Raw genomic sequence first — 7,332 nt, 5'->3', positions numbered from 1 at the left:
GCATGATACTTCACCATCCTCATCCGTGTACTGGAGAGAATACCAACTGCAAGAGGGGATCAAATTAACAAGGGAAGTGCTTAGAAGAGTGTCTGCTACAAAGCTGAAGTTCAGTAAGTACATCGTCATTATTACCCCACTGACCAATAAAAGTTCCATTTCTCTATGTTGTTCCCACAACATTCAAGAGGGTTCTGTCTGGGTCACAGGATGAAGAGTGATTTTTACCCTTTTCTCTTTTGGTCTTCTGTATTTCTCATGTCTCTGTAATGAATACATATTGCTTTTAAAAGGAAAAATATTTTCATTTTTAAAAAACGCGTGCTGAACATCACACCTTCATTGGTTTCTAGACATTAGACCCAATGGGTTAGCTGTGGTGGACAGGAAGAAAACCAATTTATTTTAACAAAGTGAACGGCGCAGAAGAGATGGCTTCCAAGAAGACATTCATTTTGTCGATTGCCTTTTTTCGTTCCTAAAACTTGGACTATTCTCATTTCCACCCATTACCAGCATCATGGCCTTTTCCTGAGGACTGCTTCTATGAATATGTCTATGTAAGAAAAGGGAACAAATGCTCTGACCTGTTGTTCAATTTCGTAAATTATATGCCAGTCTCCTTTCAAAATTACTTGTAGGAAAAAAACTGAACCCACAAAATTACCAGTCCATAATTCAGCTCACACTGCCCATTTTTTAAAACAAGGTAATCAACAACAGAATAATGGCCAAATATGAAAAACATCGTGGGTGGAAAACAAATCAGTGTTTGGGAAGCTAACATGACCGGCTTTTGGTTGTTAGTCATCCAATTCTAGAAAAGGCAGCACGCTATACAGGCTTTTAAATTTTAAAGAAATAAATTTCGTGGCACAGTGGAATGCTAAATCCCAATCTAAGAAGGCTTTCAAGATTTGGTTGTTTCCCACAGTGAATTTTCCATAGAAAACAGACCCAGTTGAGGGGCGCCTGGCTGGCTCAGTCAGCAGAGCGTGCGGCTCTTGATCTCGGGGTTGTGAGTTCGAGTCCCACGTTGGGGGCAGAAATTACTTAAATAAAAGCGGCGGGTGGGGGGCGACTGAGCGGCTCAGTTGGTTAAGCGTCCTACTCTTGATTTCAGCTCCGGTCATGATCTCTCGGTCGTGAGATCGAGCCCTTTGTCGGGCTCTGCAATGAGTGTGGAGCCTAATTGGGATTCTCATTCTCTCTCTCTCTCTCTGTCTCAAAATAAATAAACATTAAAAGAAAAAAAAGAACCAGTTGAATGTGGCGTGAAGGGAACTAATTTGGCACCATTTGAGGTAGCGATGGACCCAAACCCCGCTTCACAATGAAAATGAAAGGGAAAGAATGAAAGGCGTATCTGCCTTCCTAGCAGAAACAGAATTTCAGAACAACCAAAGAGCCTTAGAGTACTAAGGGCCAGCTTATAAACGTAGTTTCGATGATAGGAAAATCATCATTTCACAACGCCTGCTGAAATCATTGATTTGATCGATGAGACCAAGCGGCACAAAAAAGCATCCGCTAAAGAGCTGACAGGGTGCTAACTTAGCACCACGAGGACTATCTTCAGGCGGCACGGGGCTGGAAATCAGTGTAAATGGCTGGAGGGGACACCCCGTCAGCACCTTAAACACAGCGCTCAATCTCAGCCTCCCTAACGGTGGGAGGACTGGATACTACCTGTCTCCCAACAAGTGGAAAATTTTTACAATGGACTGTTACACGATAATAAAGAACGAATCACTTCGAAAGCGTAGCCATGCTATTTTGGTTACGTTCCTGGTTTTTCTTTTCTTCTTCTTCTTCTTTTTTTTTTTTTTTTTTTTTTGCATTCCTTGTTTTTAAAGATACACACTGAAGTGGGGAAAAAAAACCCCCACAAAAACCAACAACTCAGCAGTATTTGGAAGTCAACTCCAAGTTATCAAGCCGCTTTCCAATCAGGAATGTCAAACTGGCATGGTACTGAAAACATAATTGGTTTCCAAGAAGCAGCGGAAGAATAGATCATTTTTTACGAGTGAAAAAGAAAGGCAGATGCAGGAGAAGCAATTCCCTCCGCACAGCCCCCTGCCCCCAGACATGGCCCGCAGCCCAATTAGTCACAAAGAAAAAGGCAAGCGGCGGAGCAACAGGAAGAAACGCTGTTGGCCACAGCGTTACCATGGAGACAAGCAAAACACTGTCAAAACAGTGGAAACCTTAAGGAAAACTATACGGAGGATTTCATTTATTTGCGGCCACACCTACATAAGTTTCTGAAAAGAACCACTATAGGTGGTGTAGTGTGGAAGACGAGCGTTTAGAAAGGGCATGGCTTATTTTTCAGGCTCAGGAGACACCAACTTTGGGCTACGATGGCTTCAGGTTCAGGTTCTGCAATGGCCTCTCTGTATGACAGTCCTGGAGAAAGGTCTCTCAGGCCCCCACTGCCCCCATCTCTAAAATGAAGGGATAGGACTAGCATCTAAGAGTTTTAAAAATTGACAATTAAAGGTAAATAATTCAGGGCGCTCAGATGGCTCAGTCGGTTGAGCGTCCGACGTCGGCTCAGGTCACCATCTCGAGGTTCGTGAGTTTGAGCCCTGCGTGGGCTCCGTGCTGACAGCTCAGAGCCTGGAGCCTGTTTCGGATTCTGTGTCTCCCTCTCTCTGGCCCTCCCCTTCTCACACTCTGTGTGTGTGTCTCTCTCTCAAAAATAAATAAACATTAAAAAAAAAAAAGATAAATAATTCAACATGTAAAACATCCACCTCACTGGATGACCCCTAGGGCCATGTTCATTCTGTAATTCGGTAATTCTAGAAGTGAAAGGCTCATCTTTCTGCTGCATATACAGTTCAATTGATAAGGCTTGGTGCCATGCAGAGAAAAGATTATTCATTTGCTTAAAAAGAAAACATGAAAATTTGTTCCATTCCCCTTTCCCGTCTGGCATTTGTATTACACTTTTAGTTTTAAACCCTGATTTCATTTAATGGTCTGCAACCACCACAAACAAAAACATCTTATGCTTTTAGCGGTCCATCTTGTCAGCGTATCCGCCTCGCTAAATTATAGAATTCTCTGACTCATCGGGATAACATATTATCCTCTAGACAGCAAATTGAAAAAAAGCAATTTTCCCATCTCTGAGACAGATAATTGATCTGATTTTGCTGTCGATGTTACTGCCGTTCACTCTATCACTCAGGCTTGAAACCTCGAGATTATTTTTACTCTGTACCTTTCATCGCCCACAGAGTCCCCAAGTTGTAATGAGTCGCCTTTAATAACGTCTCTTGCGTCAATCTCCCCTGCTACCACCTAAGTTCAAGTCCCTATTATCTCTCAAACTCAGATGGCCAAAATATTCTCTTTTCCCTTAATAACTTGTACAGGGCTTCTTTTATTACAAAAGTAATATGTGCTCATGATAGGCAATCTGGAAATTTCAGAAAGGTAGAGAATAACATCAATTATCCACGCGGTCCTTCTGCCCAGATGATCATTTTGACTCCTTTCTTTCCACTCACTGTTCTATGTGTACATTCGTGTGGTTTTATAAAAGTTAGGATTGTAATGTACTCTGCAGTTATGATGTTTCTTACTCTTGTGCCAGGAGCAGTTCGCTGTGACATCAAATGCTTTGAAAACCTAACCTGGTTTTTCACTAATTCTCCATTGTGGGTGTCTCACTGGCTTCTAAAGTCTTCGTGTTAGAGACGGACGCTGCACTGACCATCCCGGTGCCATTGTTGGATTATCTCCTCATCCTAAAAATATAATTGTAAGATCACAGATTCTTGTTACGTGTTCCCAAGTTGCCCTCCACAAGTGCGTGAGAAGTGCCAGGCCCCCACCCCCACCCCCACCGTCCCACTTGCTGACATGGGCCACTATCGCTCTCTCTTTACAAATTTATTGGGCTGGAAATTTATCTTATCGATGCTCGGGCTGTATGTCCTGTATGTATTCGTGAGTCCAAACACGTGTTCACAGATACTGGGCATTCGTACCGTGGCACTTGGGCTCGTCTTCATTCTGCTGAGAGGGGTAGCAAACTCAAAGATGTTTCAGGGGTCTGGCACGTGAGTTACCTCAACATGTGAAACCACAGTGGGAACCGGGAACGAGAGGGCCATAGATGAACTGGAAGAGTGTGCGCCATGCCAAATGGAAAGATTTTAAATATGCCACGCTGGCCAAACAAAGCATGTATGTGGCAAGTTCAGGACTGGGTTCCCAGGTGGCTCCCATGACTACCCCTCTAATCCATTCCCTTCAGATTGATGTCAGAATGGTACTCCTTTTACCTCCCCATATAAGGCCAGCCGGAATGCAACTCCAAACCTTTTTCTCAGAACTCCCCTACCCCAACCCTCTCTGTCAAACGGAACTCTCAGAAGGTAGTGAGGTTCCTGGGGACAAACACTCTATCTTACAAGAGGCAATGCAGCAGAGTGGAAAGAGACAGAGACAGAGACAGAGAGAGAGAGAGAGAGAGAGAGAGACACACACAACTCCAGGATCAGACAGTTCTGGGTCAAATCCCACCTTACTACCTACTAGCTGTGTGACTACAGTCAAGTGACTTAGCCTCGCTGAGGCTTCGTTTCCTCATCTGTACTAAAACAAGAAAATGGCACTATGGCACCTACACCAAAGGACGGTTACGAGCATGCAAGAAGGGAATAGAAGCAAAGCACCGAATAAATACACTGTATAACGTAGTAGCCTTTCCCTGACTGCTTAGAGGCGCTCATGTACCTGCACAGACCCCAACCTCCTTCCTAAGGAAAATAGCCATGACAGCATTTTTCTTTCTTTCTTTTTATTTGAGAGACAGAGAGAGAGAGAGCAGGCATGCGAGTGAGGGAGAGGGGCAGAGGGAGAGAGACAGAATCCGGAGCGGGCTCCACACTCAGTGCCCAGCCCGACACAGGGCTCGATCACGTGACCCCGGGATCATGACCTGAGCCGAAATCAAGAGTTGGACGCTAGGGGCGCCTGGGTGGCTCAGTCAGTTGGTTGACTGACTGGCTCAGGTCCTGATCTTGCAGTTCGTGGGTTCGAGCCCCGCGTCGGGCTCTGTGCTGACAGCTCGGAGCCTGGAGCCTGCTTCAGATTCTGTGTCTCCCTCCCTCTCTCTCTCAAATAAATAAACATTTAAAAAAACAAAAAGAGGTGGACGCTCAACCAACTGAGCCACCCAGGCGCCCCAGAACAGTGTTCTTCAAAGTGTTTCCACAAACTATCTTGCCAGAACAGGAATCATCTGTGAGCTCCCGTTCACTACGCAGATTCCCGGGACCCATCCCAGACCTCCTGAATCAGACTTTCTGGAGGCGGGGTCCGGGGGTCCCTATTCTTACAAGGGTTTCAGTTGGTTGTGACTCAACTAAAGACGAAGAACCAGTGGTTGCCATATTCACCTGAGTTGCACTTGACTTCTGCCGCACGGTGCCCCACCCTCAGGGTCTGGCAGTATGACCATGCCTTGATGAAAGACTGATCCAGAAGAATCCTCCTCTGAAAGCAAATCAGCCTCCCTGCCTTCCTTCCTTAGCTGTATATCATCGCTGCTATTGTGAATCACTTGCTATTAAGAGAACTGTTTGGGGAGGGGCGCCTGGCTGACTCAGTTGGTTCGGCGTGTGACTCCTGCTCTCAGGGTCATGGGTTTAAGCCCCTTGTTGGGGGTAGAGCTTACTTAAAAAAGAAACCGTCTGGGGATGCACCAGAATGGGAAAGCATCCACAGTAATACTAATCGCTAACGCTCACTAAGCACCAGTAATTGTACCGGGCATGCTAAGCAGTCTGTATGTATTAAATTAATCTAAACCACAAAACGACACCAAGAGGCGGGCGCTATCATTACCTTCATGTTACAAATGAGAAAACTGAGGCACAGAGAGGTTAGGGAAGTTACCTAAGGTCAGACAGACGGTAAATGAGATTTGAATCCAGACAATGTGACTCCAGAGCCCAGGCTATCGTGTACTATGCTGTACTATTTCACTAAATTAACTGCCCTGGGCCTGATATTACTAATTTAAGATATATGTAATAATGCTGATATTTATTCCATTTAGTGTCCTTATTATTTTCTTTGGGTGAATGTACTTATCGGAGAAACCTGAAACTCTTCGGTTCCCCTGGGGTCTTCGCTTTTCTCGCCACAAATTCCAGCATGAGAGTCTGCAGCAAACGAACTGTAACAGTTGGGGTGTTTGTCTTTGGAGGCCACCTTTCCAGGCACCAGCATGAACAAAATCTATGTCCATGTTTACCCTATCTTTCTATTTCCCCAAATCACCAAGAGGCAGAAACCCTGCCCTTTGGACTGCTTTCATCTGGAAGGCTCCTCTCACTGAGGGTTTGGATTAAACAGACCCCCTACCCCGGAGAGAACAAAGCCCAGTGATAGGAGCTGGGCAAAGTATCCCGAGGACTTCTCAAATGGTCTGCGTAGTCTGAGATACAAAATTTTTTAACTTATTTTTTAAAATTTTTTACTGTCTGTTATTGAGAGACAGAGCATGAGCAGGGGAGGGGCAGAGAGAGGGGGAGACACAGAATCCGAAGCCGGCTCCACGCTTCGAGCGGTCAGCACAGAGCCCGACGCGGGGCTCAAACTCACAAACCGTGAGATCACGACCTGAGCCGAAGTCGGACGCTCAACCGACTGAGCCGCCCAGGCGCCCCTTATTTTTTATTTTAAGTGGGCTCTATGCCCAATGTGGGGTTCAAACTCATGACCCTGAGATCAAGAAGTGCATGCCCCACAGACTGAACCAGCTGTGCACTGTGAGATGCAACATTTTAAATCACCTCTTCCTTAATCTTTTAGGTAAAATGTAGTTTAAAATAATCAATTTTGCATTTTCTTTTAGAGAGAGAGACAGCAAGAGAGCGTGTGCAAGTGGGGGAGAGGCAGAGGGAGAAGGAGAGAGAGAATCTTGAGAATCTTAATCCACACCCAGCACAGAGCCCGATGCAGGGCTTGATCTCATGACCGGGAAATCATGACCCGAGCTGAAATTAAGAGTCGGACACAACTGACTGAGATACCCAAGTGCCTCAAAATAACCAATTTTGAAATAAAGTACTGACACATGTTACAACATGGATGAACCACATTATGCTAAGTGAAAGAAGCCAGACACAAAAGGACAAATATTGTAGGATTCCACTTACACGAGGTACCCAGAATAGGCAAACTCATAGAGACAGAAAGTAGAAAAGAGGTGGCCAGCTGCTGGGGGGAACGGGAAGTCCGTGTTTAACGGGCACGGTTTCTATCTGGGATGATGAAAGAGTTCTGGAGATAGCGATAATG

At 45.3% G+C, this 7,332-nt stretch overlaps 1 protein-coding gene across 1 annotated transcript in view; it reads right to left on the bottom strand.

The window, feature by feature from the left end:
• Window positions 1-7,332, bottom strand: part of IL13RA1 (interleukin 13 receptor subunit alpha 1) — a 68,635-nt gene that overhangs the window by 7,280 nt on the left and 54,023 nt on the right. The gene's annotated exons all lie outside the window — the stretch shown is intronic.

The sequence above is a fragment of the Herpailurus yagouaroundi genome, unplaced genomic scaffold (assembly GCF_014898765.1).
Source record: "Herpailurus yagouaroundi ecotype Mexico unplaced genomic scaffold, PumYag 67641, whole genome shotgun sequence".
Lineage (NCBI taxonomy): Eukaryota > Metazoa > Chordata > Mammalia > Carnivora > Felidae > Herpailurus > Herpailurus yagouaroundi.
Note: the sequence above shows the minus strand (reverse complement) of the source record. Positions and strands in the feature narration are given on the sequence as shown.